At 41.3% G+C, this 14,267-nt stretch overlaps 1 protein-coding gene across 3 annotated transcripts in view; it reads left to right on the top strand.

Moving 5' to 3' along the window:
• Positions 1 to 14,267, top strand: part of PDF (peptide deformylase, mitochondrial) — a 101,054-nt gene that overhangs the window by 3,575 nt on the left and 83,212 nt on the right. The window contains exon 1 of one of the 3 annotated variants that reach the window (XM_085638223.1): positions 913 to 1,005. The exons of the other annotated variants lie outside the window; for them this stretch is intronic. The gene's annotated coding sequence lies outside the window, so the exon portion shown is untranslated. Of the gene's footprint in view, positions 1 to 912; positions 1,006 to 14,267 lie in introns of those variants that run through there. 3 annotated transcript variants of the gene reach the window in all.

Consider the following 14,267-nt stretch of genomic DNA (forward strand, 5'->3'; position numbering starts at 1 on the left):
ACCAGGTTGATAAGGACTAAGGATAATGAAGATCAATCGTGATTAATTAGGGCATTATCCCTATCTCCATTATCCTCGTCTCAGTCATTACTTGTGAGGAATACCAAAGCTATCTGATCTTCGATAAACTCCATAGGCCACTTGATATTGCAAGAAATGCATTTATGAGCAGTCCAAAAACAACATATTTATCTAACGGAGAATTCCAATTTTTTTTGACATGCTAGACCTCAAAACGGCCTGCCCCAAAACAACCTTTCAAACGAAAATTATGGCTTTGGTAGTGGTTAACAAAAAAGTGTGTGGGGAAGCCAACGTTTCTGCCCTCCAAATTTAAGAAATAGAAACTTCCTAAATCTTTGCACAAGAAGTTACCTAATCAATCTTTCCAGTGGAGTGGTGTTCCAGACGAAAAAGGTGCACCTTTTGGTGACTATCTTTTCGGTGGATGTTCTGTCTACCTGCAGATTCCCCATCTCTGAATATTCCAGTTGCCAGTCTTGATACAGAAATCTATGACATCGTTTTCCGGCACTGGTAAGGGGTGCTGCTTCCATCTTGCAGCTGAAAGCGGAGCCCTGGTGACTTCCTTGGAGTCATATAGTGCCCATCTCAGCGCTATGATGTCAGTTCTCATCCTTTTTTATTTTAAAACGCTTCTTTTAAGTCGGGACAAAATTAAGGTCAACAATGAACGGGTGGGTGCGACAAACTAACTTTGAATCTATGAACTTCAGATTGGGGAGGAGGGTGGGATTGGTGATTAATATAGAGGTAGATAGAGTATCCACCATAAAGATCTTTACAGAAGGTAAGTAACTTTTTCTTCTGATGAATCCTCCTGTCGGCATTTTTCTTCTCTGAATACCCAGGCTCCAAGCTATAGTGCATTCATGACCAGGAGGATGCAAGAAGCCAACTGACTGAGCTGCCGGAAAACCTCCAGGACTAGAATCTAATCTCCCACCAGAAACATCCGCATTATATCCTGAATGCCCTGTGAAGGTAGGAAGACTTGGAGCAAAGTTGTGTCTGAACCGCCCCTAGGAACAGGATACATTGTGAGGGCTCCTGGTAACTGTAACTGTAATTTTTTTGATTGTTTAGTTAATTCAAACTCTATCAATTTTCTTTACTGTTTATAGCAGCTATGATAAAAAGAATCAAGCAAGTTTTAAAATCATTCAACTGTCAAATACACCAAGAAATATATCACAGATTTAAAATCCACTGTTAACCATAAATACACTCTAAGATTCATTGAACTAGTGCCTGTACTCTACTTTTTTCTACATGGATTGCAGAAGTGAACCGGCAATTAACAGATGACAGGAGTTAGTCGCTTCGGTACCGGCAGCAAGTCATTATGATTGAGAACAGTAGTCTTTACGTCCAGTTGGCCCAGACCACTTGCTCTCTCCTTGCGATATCGTCCTCCGGATGGATGTTCAAAAGGATCGGTTATTGCTGGCGTTAGGCCTTCTGTGAGTGGACCATCTCGTTACTTTGTTGCCTGTTCATGTATATGCAGGAACTTAACCAGTTTACAGTTCATCTGAGGGTCAGATGGATCAAGCCCTTTGCTAATAGCCGCCCGGCATGATCGTATTCCCCTGTTCAAAAAAGATTTTCTTAGTAAGGTGATTCGTGCTGGGTAAAGTTTCATACAGATGCATATTAGGTGGATAAGATCTTCTGTTGGACTTCCACATAGGCAACACCTTTTTACTTCCATATTTTTCCACTTTGGGGCATCTGCCAGTGAAGGATGTTTTTCAAAACACAAAACCATTAGCTGTTTTTTAGGAGGACCAGAATGATATATCTAAGTAAGCTGCTGGTTTGAGAGCCTTGTGGTAGTTGAGGACCGTCCAGGCGTGGGACCTCTAGCTCAAAATACTTTTATCAAGCAAAAGTGAATTAAGTTTTGCAACTTTATTAAGTGTGGACTTAAGTGTTACATAAGACCGTTTTTTGTTCCAGCGATCTAAAGTGCAAGTAGATTTAAGAGCATTGTGCAAATTGTGCTTATGTGATGCATTAGGACCTTTTTCTAGCTCTAACCACAGAGCCTCGTTTAGTATAGAGTCCACTACATTTTGCTTTATACAGTCCCACACTTTAAATGTTGAGTATAGCCTGCTAACTGTCTCATTCATTAAACCAAATTCCAATTGCAATTGGGCCGGGGACGCCATTTGAGGGAGCTGAAAACCCCTTATGAAGATGCTGGTTGTTAGGTTATTGAGTAAAGTTGCGTCTTTTCCTTGGAATACCACGCTGGCCTAGGTTAAAGTTGGTAGTGTTTTCACCGTTATTACCGTGATCAGTGGTTTGAGTGAGGGGCCCACAGTTTTCCTGCCAGTGTCTTGTAGGCAAAGGTTAATGCACTTGCCCATTGGGCCATGTAGTTTTTCCGTTCTCACTGGTTTAATTTATTATCAAGGTAGAATCCCAAGTATTTGTAGCTTGACATGTTCTCCAAGACAGATGTTATACAAACGGACTGGCCGGTTGCTAATAAGCATTGTTTTGGTTTTTGCTATATTAATTTCTAGCTTTTTTACTGTTAGAAATTCTACAAGTCCCGTTATTAGCCTTGTGAGCCCAGTCTTGGTCATACTGAATAGGACTATATCGTAGGCGAGGTGTGAAAGGGGTAATAGTCCCAGACGCAGGGAATGAGAGTTGATAGTACTGAGTTTATCAGATAGATCAGCTAAGAGCAAGTTAAATAAATGGGGAGCAAGCACGCAGCCGTGCTTCAAGCCCTTATTTGTGTTCCAATTTTCTTGAGACTCTTGATCCATCTCCGAGTTTTACTCTAACCCATGTGTCCGTATAAAATAGAAATAGACCTTTTAAAATTCTTTCCGGGATATTCCATGACCGTAGTTTCATTCATAATAACTTCTGATCCACACTGTCAAAAGCGGCTTTCAAATCAATAAGCTGCTTTTAAATCAATATATATTGTGAGGGCTCCTGGTGAGATGTGGGCACATTGATAGAAAATCCTAAGTCAAACAGCATGGTTGCTGTCGTCTGCAGGTTTAGTGACACCATCTGTGGCAAATCAACTTGGGACTGCCAGTCATCCAGGTACAGGCGCACAGTAATTCCTGAGTTCCTTGGATGGGCCACAACTACCTTGGTGAAAACTCTAGGTGGTCATGTCCACCCAATGGGAAGGGTAAGAACTGCAGATTGTTAGTGAACAGACCGCAAATCAGATTGCAGATACTTACTGTGTGACTGCAAGATCGGTATATGAAAGTACATGTCATTCAGGTTGAGGGACACCATCCTGTGTTGCGCATCTAGCAGCAGTAGAAATTGGGCAAGAAAGGGCAGCCTGAACTTTCCCGTGTGCAGGAGAAGACTTAGGAGCCTGATGTCTGGCATCAGACAAAGACCACTGTCTTTCTTTAATGACTAGGAGGAATTGAGAATAGCACCCCTTCCTCTTTTCTTGTTCTGGGACCAAATCCACTGCTCTCTTCTGCAGTAGGGTTACTATCTCCTGCTGCAGTATCCTTAGTTGATCCTCCAATGGAAGGGAATGCTGGGGAGGCACATGGTGGGATTGCTGAAGAAAGGGTGGGGAATAGCCCTTTTCTACCATTTGTTAAACCCATTGGTATGATGTTGTGGCCTTCCAGAATAGAGGATATCCATTCCCCCATGTTCTGCACATGCCTCTTCATGGATGAACTACTGCACCTTCCTCAGTAGTGCTGGGGAGGAGGCAGTCTAAACCTGTCATCTGCATTATTTTCCCCTGCCCTTGTACAGATGCACAAAGGGGTTATGCCATTGTTCCAGTATGGCTGGGGCAGATTGGCTCTGCTTATACTGGAAGCCTTTTGAAAACCCTCTAGGTTTCTAAAAGTAATGAAAGTCCTTTATTGGGGACTGCAGACCTTGTGACCTGACAGCAGCTTTACCCTCCTTAAAGCACTTTAATACAGCATCTCCATTTTGTCCAAACATACTCTCCCTTTCAAATGGCATGTTCATGAGAGTGTTCTGGACATCCCCCGAGAAACCTGTGGAGCAATGTCATGCATGAATCTAAGGCCAACCGCATAGTTTAGCTGGTCCTTCACTTTTGTGCATGTTAACTGGGTCAGGTACAGTGCAGAGAGGAAAGACAAACACAGAGAGATGGACACCCACATAAATATCACAATATCATACTTAAGGACTTGTCCTCAAGTACTGAGACTGACCTCATGACACAAATAACATGTCTGCAAGAAGAGGCATAACTGATGTAGGTTGAGCTTACTTGATCACAAACTGTCTCCGGCTTGTGCAAAGTCCATTGATAACTGATTGCTCCTCTCTTAGCCTTGATTAAACTGATTAAACTGACCATTACATACACGTAAGTGTGAAAAGCAGTTTTTACTGACATTGCAGCTCTTCATTGAGTTACTGTATGGATTCAGGACCCCCATTAAACATAAATGTTATATTTGTTTTGGTATAAAACAAAATGTAGGAAAGTAGGATCTGCTTTTATGGTTACCCCCACTTCTTGCTTGGTGCTAAGCTGTTTTTGACTAGACTGATTGAGATCCTGCTAATCAGGACCCCAGTCTGTCTGCTTTCTCCCTTAAGTTGTTACGTTCAGTACTTGGGTACATCCCAGATTGTGTACTGGGGTACCCTTATCAGTCCCTAGTCTAGGGTACTAAGGTACCCAGGGCATAGGTACCCCAGAGGTCCCCCATGGGCTGAAGCATGCATTATGCCACCAATGGGAGACCATTCAAAATGGAACCACAGGCCTGCCATTGCACCCTATGTAAGCTGGTGCTAGCACCACTTATTAAAGATATAGGTTTCCTATATCTAGGGTCACTGCACTTAAAACCTATAAGTCACCCTTATAGCAGGCCTTATCAATCCTGAAGGCAGGGTGCTTGGTTCTAAGTGTGACGGTGCCCCTGAATGAGCAGGACACCCCTACAGCCTACGGAGTCCTTTCTCCCGGGTTGTAAGTGAAGTAACTATATAGAGGGGCACTGTGTAATTACGCGATGCCCATCTCGAAAACGGCTGCAACGAATCCTATCATGTTTGGTTTCAAACATGTTGGAATCATACCTCCCACACTGTAAACGGTGTGGGGGGTTATGATTCCAAGCACTGGAAGAGCCCTCCGTTAGTCTCTCGGTGTTCCCGGTGCCAGCCTTCTAGACCCGGACAGCACAAAATGGTTGCTGCTGACCAGGGACACAATTCTGCCCTCCTGCTGCTGAGCCAAGCTCAAGCAGGGGAAGGCAGAACAATGGGCATAGTGTATTGGGGCCGGGTGGGTGCGCTCGCCAGCGCCCCTCAGTCTGCATGAGTGGGTCATTTGGTGTCTCCATGCATAGTCCGGTTCAAACCAGCTCTGGGAGCCGTTCTGGCACGAAACTGGACAAAGGACATGGGAGTAACCCCCCCCCCCCCCTGTCCAGACCCTCCCCTGGGACGGTCCCCTGAAACATCTTAACCTTTTCCTAAGGGTACTTAAGGGCTTACCTGTGGAAGGTCCCTAGATTCCTAGTGGGAAAGGATTCAGATCGGACACCACTTCTTCTTCTACCGTCTAGGCACTCTGGACTTCATTTGGGCTCGGCTTCGTCTCCCTTCCAGTCTGCTGCTTCGTATGTGCCTGTGCATCATACAGGAACCTTCCAAGGCCTGTGGGCATCAAAGACACCTGAAGGAATCTCCCTTGAAGTGAAGGAGTAACTTCCCTGCATTCGCAGGCATCACAACTAAGTCGACTGGTCTACTGATCCTGAGCTCCTCCGGACTCCGAAAGGTTCTGAAACACAGGTGGTGATTCTCCACAGCTCCAGGGACATGCCCTCTCACCAAGTTTGAGGCCAGTACCAGTATCCCTGTGGGGGTTGCAATAACCAAACCCCTGTGCACCACGTCAACTTGCAGTTGCAAAGCTTTTTTGGCTTCCTTCCAAGAAGATCTTGAGGCTCCAAGTAGCCCCAACCTCGAGCACCTCCAGTGACCAGAATCTTCAGCCACACCGCATTGTTGTGCATCATGGTCTGCAGTTTTTGGTGAACTGCTTGAGGTCCTCTCGCAACTCCAGTGCCTCCGGCCTGTGGGTCCAGTTGAGGGTCACCGTCGTTTCTTTTTGGCTCCCCTGATTGCTTGGAGCCTGCCTTGACTCCCCTGCTTGTGGTGAGTTCCCTGGACCTTGCTGGTCCTGACGCTGCACCTTCTTTGACTCCTGCGTTGGGTGCATTTGGCAAGGCTTGTTGGTGCTCCCACCAGACACGACCCCTCAGCACTCGACATCTGACTTGGGACAGCTCATGCACGGATCCTGGTCTTCCTCAGCGTTGCCTGGTCCTCACAGCTGCAGAGTCATGATCATTGTCAACTCTCCTTCAACTCTCGACATTGTCGGCATTCGTCTTCCAGATCTCCTGGTCACTCCTAAGTGACATTAGGCTCTGTTCCCTCTGCTTGCAGGTACCTCTCAAATAGAATCCACCTTCGGATTCCACCGGACACTTTCTCCTTCATCAGCAGCTGCAGTTTCCTGAAGTCCTCTATTGGGTTCGACGGCGGTCTCCAACACACCTCGCACCTATGCACCCAGCGTCCCTGGTGTAGGTAACATGGGTACTAGGGTATCGACTGGTGGGGTGGCTCTCCAACCTTCTGTCTTCCAGGGGATTTCTTCAGGGTCCATTGGGAAGGGTACTTAATCTTTAAAAATCCAACCGTGACTTACACGTAGAGTTGTACTGAGCACACGGTCGTGGTTCCACACTGCACACGCTCTCCGTGGGGTTCCTAGTCATTCACCTTGGGTGGTTCCTTGGGTCCCCACCACTTCTATGTCCTCTCGACATTGTCTTGACCCAAGTCGTGGTTGTTATACCACTTTCTTAGTTTATAGTTTGAGAATTGAAATCCGAGCCTGATGCGCTTGTGAGATCACCCATGTGTATGAGAACTTGCAAGTGTGTGAGAGAAAATGCACACATGTGAGCATGTGCGTGATATACTTAAATGTTAGGAAAGATAATACACAGTCACTATGATGACTAGCGTGTGACGCTTAGCTGCATGTAAAGTTGTGATGTGACCTAATGACGCCACGCTCCGTTTCAAAGTTAAACAAACTTTGCATTTACGCAACTTTAAGCTATTGCCATTGTCATTTACAATGCCAATATCTTAAACTCGCGTAAATGCGAGACCTATTGCATTGCAAATACTTTTTGATAAGATGACCCCCTTTATTTTTAAGAGTAACCGTACATACTTAAAGTTGTAGTTTCTTTAGGATGAAAGGAAGCTCAAGCTCCACAAAGTGAATTCTATGAACTTGCAAGCCACTAGTAAACAGGCAATGGAAATGGAGGCCACAGCCTTCCAAGTTTGCACAATCTACATGAGCACTCCCCTCTATACTCCCATGGAATTAAAAGGAAAAAGTACCTCTGTGAAATAACATATATTTCCTTCCTTCATCTGTTGTAGGAGTACCCATCAGATTATCCCAATACCACCAATGTTCATATAAACTACAATCTGGCATGCAGTTCTTTTTTATTATTTAAGACGGTCAAATCTGAAGTTCTATGAGCTCTGTTTAATTGCTTTATTGGTTGTCTCCTTGAACATTTTTCTTGGGTATACCTTTATGATTAACCTGTCTGGTTGTAATTAACATTATCAGTATTCAACTCATTTTCAATTACAGAGTGATTCTCTTGTTCATTAATAGACTTTGGAGTGCCAGATGCGAGTCACTAATTATGTCTTTACCCTCATGTTCAAATTTAGGAGACAGAACTAGGCAAGTGAATCAAAGTGATTTCAGATGGAGTTTGGGTGGACCATTTGAGAATATTTCTGTACACACTCACTTCTAATGCGTCAAAGATAGACTATAATTAATGTAACCGGATAGGACCTCAATATGAAACAGTTTGCAATAATTTAACAAGGAAATCCTTTTTAATTCCCCTCTCCTCTATTACCTTCAAGAACACATTCTAAAAGTACCTATCAGATTGTCTGGATTGCTTTTATTGACCTTCAGGGTTGTGTTGATGTGTTCTCACAGTAGTCTGATACTAAAGTGAACCTAAGTATCTGTCTTGAGCATTGCTTCTTTCCTATTGGCTTACCATGTGCTCTTGTCAGAAATCCATGATTTCCCAGTGCTAAGTTGTGTTCTGGTAGGGATGTAGGAGTGGTGTAATTTCAGTAAAATCACGTGGGTAGCGGAAGTGACACCACCTTCGACCACAGTGGTATCAGGGAACATGATATGAAATGAACCTTAACCCAGATGTGAGGTAGTGCAAATTTATTTTTTTGAACAGTACTTTTTGAATACTTGAAATACAGCTTGATAATATTAATAACAGGGGTAAGCATACTCAAAAATAAGAAAATCAAGAAAAGCTAAAGGCATATTTAAATTTAAAATATCATTAGTCTGATTACGTTTCACACCCACAAGTAGGAAAATTGAAGTAGCGAAGCTACCTCTTCATAGCCCTAAATTATACCCCTTTGTTTTGCCTGCAAGATTGTACTTATATTTTTTTATTGCAGATAACGTTTCTCACAAATTGTAGAACTTTTTCAACATGGATCCTGTTGTAACCAAGCACAACAAACTGACTAAAAAAAAAAAAGGAGATTTGTAATTACGATCAAGAATCCACCCTTAAAAAGCAGTGCTTTTAGTCCCACCTTGGATTGTACTCGGTTTTTGGACTAGAGCAAGTACAGATGTATTTTTATTTTTTTTAAACCAAGCCTCTTGAAATAACTTGTACCCAACAGAGGGACACTGACGACCTCCCTCGACCATGACTTCTGATAGTGATAAAAGGGTGAGTCTGTCTGACGAAGCCTATGTCATAAATTACTTGGAAACTTTAAAGTAGCGTTAACTATGGCGGTACAGTTATTTTTTTTTGTCCATGAAGTTTTGGTGCATTATTTTCACTATTTCTGAGATGTACATAATTTTCTGGTTCCAGTTTACCACCCCTTACAACGTCTTTCAGCACATAGTGTGGGAGCAAAACCATACTCCAAAATTTGATCAACCAAAAATTTACCTCATTCAGTTGTTCCCCTATTTACTGGATCGGAGTCGGTGTTTAACCTAAATTTCATGAACCAATAAGTCCCTGTGTTAAGGTACCTCCACAAACCTCAATTAGCAGAGTAAAACCGTTCAGTAAGTAATGGGGCCCACTCAATAATTGAGCTCTAGATCAATAAAAAGTTAGAGTTTTATTACAAAGATTCAAAATCTAGCAATACAGAGTCAATGCCTTGCAAAACCAGTAAATTATTCTAAGTCCCAATTGAGCAGCAGAACCAGAAAGAACTCTGCCAGCATCCCTAGTAGAACAGGAAAGTCATCTGTTTCAGACCCAAAATCAAGGGGTGCTTACACATGATTCTTGCATAGCAAATTAGAGACCCAGCAAAATCATTGTAGTGTGAACAAACATAATTTCTTTAGCACATCGAACACAAGGAAAATACACGTCATTACCTTAGCATATAAGCACCATCCCAGTTCTCAGGAAAATTATTTAACACCATCTAATGCTAATGTCATCCAGAGATCTTCTAACTAATATGAAGCATTGACAAAAGAACATTTTCTCAATGAATGGATCCTGTGTAAAAACAAACACGTTGTAATATAGGCTGCAATCTTACATCCGCACTATAGCAAATTCAACACTTACAAAACAATTATAGCTGTGGAAATAACCATTATGTCATCAGCTTAGTTTTATGCTTTGTGAAGTCTGGGGGGGAGATGCGTGCAGGTGGAGAAGCAAGAGTGAGTGACAGATTGCATCCATCTTGTCTAATACAGCGTTTTACTACAAAAATTGGTACAACTAAAACACATTAATAAACACATTTTCTAGAAACCCGTTTCAATTCCAATAGTTAATTCAGAGTGTGTGTGTGTGTATGTATGTATATATGTATGTATGTATGTATATATATATATATATATCTCGTAAAGAGGCATTTTAATTATTACTGCACAAAATAGAAACCCCCAAAAACACTTTAACAACCCCCCCCCCTGCTTATTTTACAGTCACCATAACGGATACAACTTTATTAATTCAGTTTGCATCCTTTTCTGATTCTTTCTGGAACTTTCCTCCATCATTTTTACCTGGTTGTAAACACATTCCTTAATGTTCTCCATCTCCTAGTTTTCAGACCATTTCCTCTTTAACAATCTCTTTATTCTTGTATTTGCAGTTTTTAATCGGACACCCAGAAAATGTTAACAAAGGGATCAAAATAATTGCACAAATCGTTATAATTATTCTTGGAGTAAGCATGAGTCACAGTGCCCCCGCTCCCAAAGTATCAATTCATTCTCCAACCTTACTAAAATTAGCCTTCCCTATCTCACTAATATAAGATCTTACAGCTTCCCATAAGCCGTGTTCTTCAAAGGATTAAGGTTTGCAAGAAATATTAGGTAAGTTTGTGATGTAAGAGTTAATAATAGGACTGTTATCAGGGATAAAAGGGCAGCACCTCATAACTTTTAGTACTTTGCAAACACCACCTTCCTTAGCAAGAAGGCTATCTATTGCAGAGTGATTCTGCATAACCATAGCTCCAATAGCAACTGATTCAGAATTTATTTCAGTTAGTGCTCCAGCTGTACTTTAAGCAAGTCTGTTCACCAAAGTATCTGAACATCCAATTTTCACATAATTTATTGCCACACCTATTGGAGGAATAACAGCACCCAATTTATTTAAAATTACCGGCCCAAATGCTTGTTTCACTCGCTTCAAACCAATTGCATCATCCATTTCAATCATATGACACACTGAAGGGAACACTAAAGCAAGATAGCAAGATTCAACCCAGTTTCTCTGAAAATTAAAATAAGCAGTCTTGCCACACACAATAAATTCCTCTCAAAACCGTCTCTTCACCAACAAAATCACCATTTATAACGTAACTCTTTTTACACTCCCCCTTTTCCACAACTTCAGCCTTGCCATCTTTAAGAAGTTCTCGGCATCCCATACAGTTCCATCTCTTCTTTCCTCCTCCATTCTCAATCTAGGATGTCAATTCGACAGTCTAAATTCTTCCTGTTCCTTAATTGTTCCTATAAAGTCTTCATCTCTCCAGTCTCTCTCTCGCTCTCATTTTCTTCAATAAACTCATGTTCTTCCTCACTCAAACCACACACATCCTCAGTTTTTTAATTTTAGTTTCATGTTTAATTTGTACAGTCATTTTCAAAAAGTTACCATATTTAATACTGTTGGATTTTTATTCTCCTCCAACGACAAGTTAAAATCTGACAAGTAAGGTGACAAAAATTCATTATTATGAGATTGAAAGCTGTGTATATGCAACACCTTCACCTGGGGAAGAAGGAAGGAAAGTGCAAATAAAACTACTCCTGCCCTTCTTAATTTCAGAATACTCCTTAGTATAAATATTATCTTGAAATCCAACTAAACTTTCTCTATGTTTAAATGTGTTATGTTTCACTTAATTGTGTACTGTAGTTAATTCAACACTTGTGGAGACTTTTCCCACCAAAGATAGTAAGCGCAACAACAGGCCAATAAAACCAATATTTTTACAGCATTTGCTATACTCTATTTACTATTTTGAGAATGTTTTTCCTGTAAGGCTCAAACATTTAAAAGCTAGCAATTATTTTCTTTAAAACTGTAATATTTTTCTTCTTTTCTTATTTCTTTCCAAACATTAATCAAAAACAAAACTACAGAATAGTCTCATTTAAAAAAAAAAAAAGTTCTTAGAAGAGAATTATTAAGAGCGTTAATTCAAAGATTTGTTTCAATAGGTTTGCTCTTTACAGTCTTGATTTTTTTTTTTCAAGTTAGTTCTTCTGATTCACTTTCAAACTCGCTTTCAAAGCTGTTTTGACAACAATTTATTGGACTGTAGATCTTTGACTCTGATTCTTCTCCTGATACTGAAGCTAGATATATCCATTCAGGTAATGCATACTTTCTATTTGATGTTTTCTTTTTAGCCGGTCTTTTAGTCACTGGCGATTCACTTCTACTATTTTCTGAGCCTAGTTCAATTACTTCAGAAATTTCATTGATTGGCTTTAGTTTCTCTTGTTTCTCTGGCTGACAGTGTTTCATTTTGCAGGTTCTTTTCAACTACGCCTTTTCTTCTGTTTTCTCTCTTTCACCTGCTCCTTCACTCACTGATAAACGTGAACCCTGATTAATTTTGGCTGCATGATTTACTGTTACTTTTCTCTTACTCTGTGGGTTTGTGTGACTTGAATTCTCAACTACAGTCTTTTGTTGTTTTGATCAGACTACTTCTTGCTGCCACTCATGCCTTTGACTTTGAAACTAATTGATTGAGAAACAAGGAGACCCTACCCACAAGGAGCCTGGGTATTATGTGTTGTAAGGAAACAATGGCTCTTGTGGATTCATATTTATCAATACAGTATATAATCTATGATACTGATCCAAAAAAAAGGAAAGGGTTAAGAGAGATGTCAGAAGAAAAGGCACAGCCATACACATTAGATCTTTTTGTAAAGAATGTCTATCTTTTATATAGCAAAAAAAGTTTCATAAGAAGTGGACATAAATGCACAATACAGATTGACAATATACATGCGGTTTACAAATAGTGTCCCAATGAAATAAAATAAACCTAAACAGACAAATGACATAAAGTGCAACATACAAAAAAGGTTTCCATTTTTCTTTACAAAGGCAATCATAAACAATTAGTAATTCAAATTAACAACACTCAAGCATTCTAAGTGTCGATTAAATGATTTGCCTTTCACGTCAACGGCGTTTCGACCCTATTCCAATTTAAAGGGTCTCATCAGGACAGTCTAATATAGGGACACCTTATCGTCCGGGAAGGATCTAACGTTTCAGTGTACGGTGACACCGTGCTCAAGGTGAAAGATAAAATACTCACAGGTACCCAGCCGGGTGCCCTGTGAGAAAGGACTCACGAAGAGGCAGTAGCCCGCTATTTGTATGTCTATTCTTTGACTTTGCTCAGTGCGAGGGTCTATTAGTATATATCACCCACGAAGGCTGCAAACTGCTGAATAGCTGTCGCTTCGTATTCAAGAGTTCAATCAACTCTCTTCCTTGCTTCCGGGTATGCGAATGTCCCGTGAAGTGCTGCAGCAGGCGAACAGAGTTCTGCCTGCTAGGTACGATTGACTTTGAAACAGCTGTTCATTCGGATCCTCACTTTGAAACTGGACAGTATCACTACTTGTAGAGGTATCGGGTTCTTCACCAGAACTGTTACTTTCACTGAGCTGGCAGTGTATAATCTCTCTCTCTTCACCAGCGTCAACATTTTCACAGTCTCTGGATTCACACTGCAAACTTGAGCTCAACTCTGTGAATCCGTTGTTTTCTTCACTACTGGTTCATCCACTGCCTTCACTCTTTTTGTGTGAGCGGCATGGATCTCTTGCGGGATTCTTGCACAGTGTTTGTCATCCAGATCACCTGAATGGCTTCACCCTGTGCTTCATGAGGCAGTTCTTCCTGACATGTTTTCCAACTGCTATCCAGTCTCTAGGGTTCAATCCGTGGTATAGTATTTCCTTTGTTGCTTCTGTTGCCTCATTCCCTTGATGAGAGACAGATTTCACCATATTGGACAAACCTTTGCAATAACATAGCAAGACCTCATAAGTTATTGAAACAAGTGCATCTGAAGGAATGGAGCCAATCTCATTGTTCTGCCCATGATCACCTCATGAGGTGATATACCAGTCTTTTTGTCAATGGTACATCTGATGCTCAACTAAACAAGAGGAAGAGTGTCCAGCCACTTTAAACCAGTTGAAGCACAGACTTTGGCCAATCTCTAGTTGAGAGTTCCATTCATCCTCTAAACCACTCCAGAAGACTGAGGATGATAACTACAGTAGAACCTAAAGGCAGCACGGATTATTTGCAAAACCTCGTATTTGTTGTATGTTTTGGCCGTAGATAGATATGCTTAACATTATCCTGCCATCTGGTGTTGGGCTCGGAGGATTACAAGTTGTTTTTTTTTTCCAAAGAAGTCTTCAAGTCACGAGGTATAGTGACTCCTCATTCTGATGTGCATTGTGCATGTTGCTTGACTCCTGTGTTAGATTGTTTTGGCCCATCAGGTGAGTGTTAGAAAAGGAGCAATAAAGTGACAGAATAAAGAAATCTGCGTAA

This window comes from Triturus cristatus, chromosome 12 (genome assembly GCF_964204655.1).
Source record: "Triturus cristatus chromosome 12, aTriCri1.1, whole genome shotgun sequence".
Classification (NCBI taxonomy): Eukaryota; Metazoa; Chordata; class Amphibia; order Caudata; family Salamandridae; genus Triturus; species Triturus cristatus.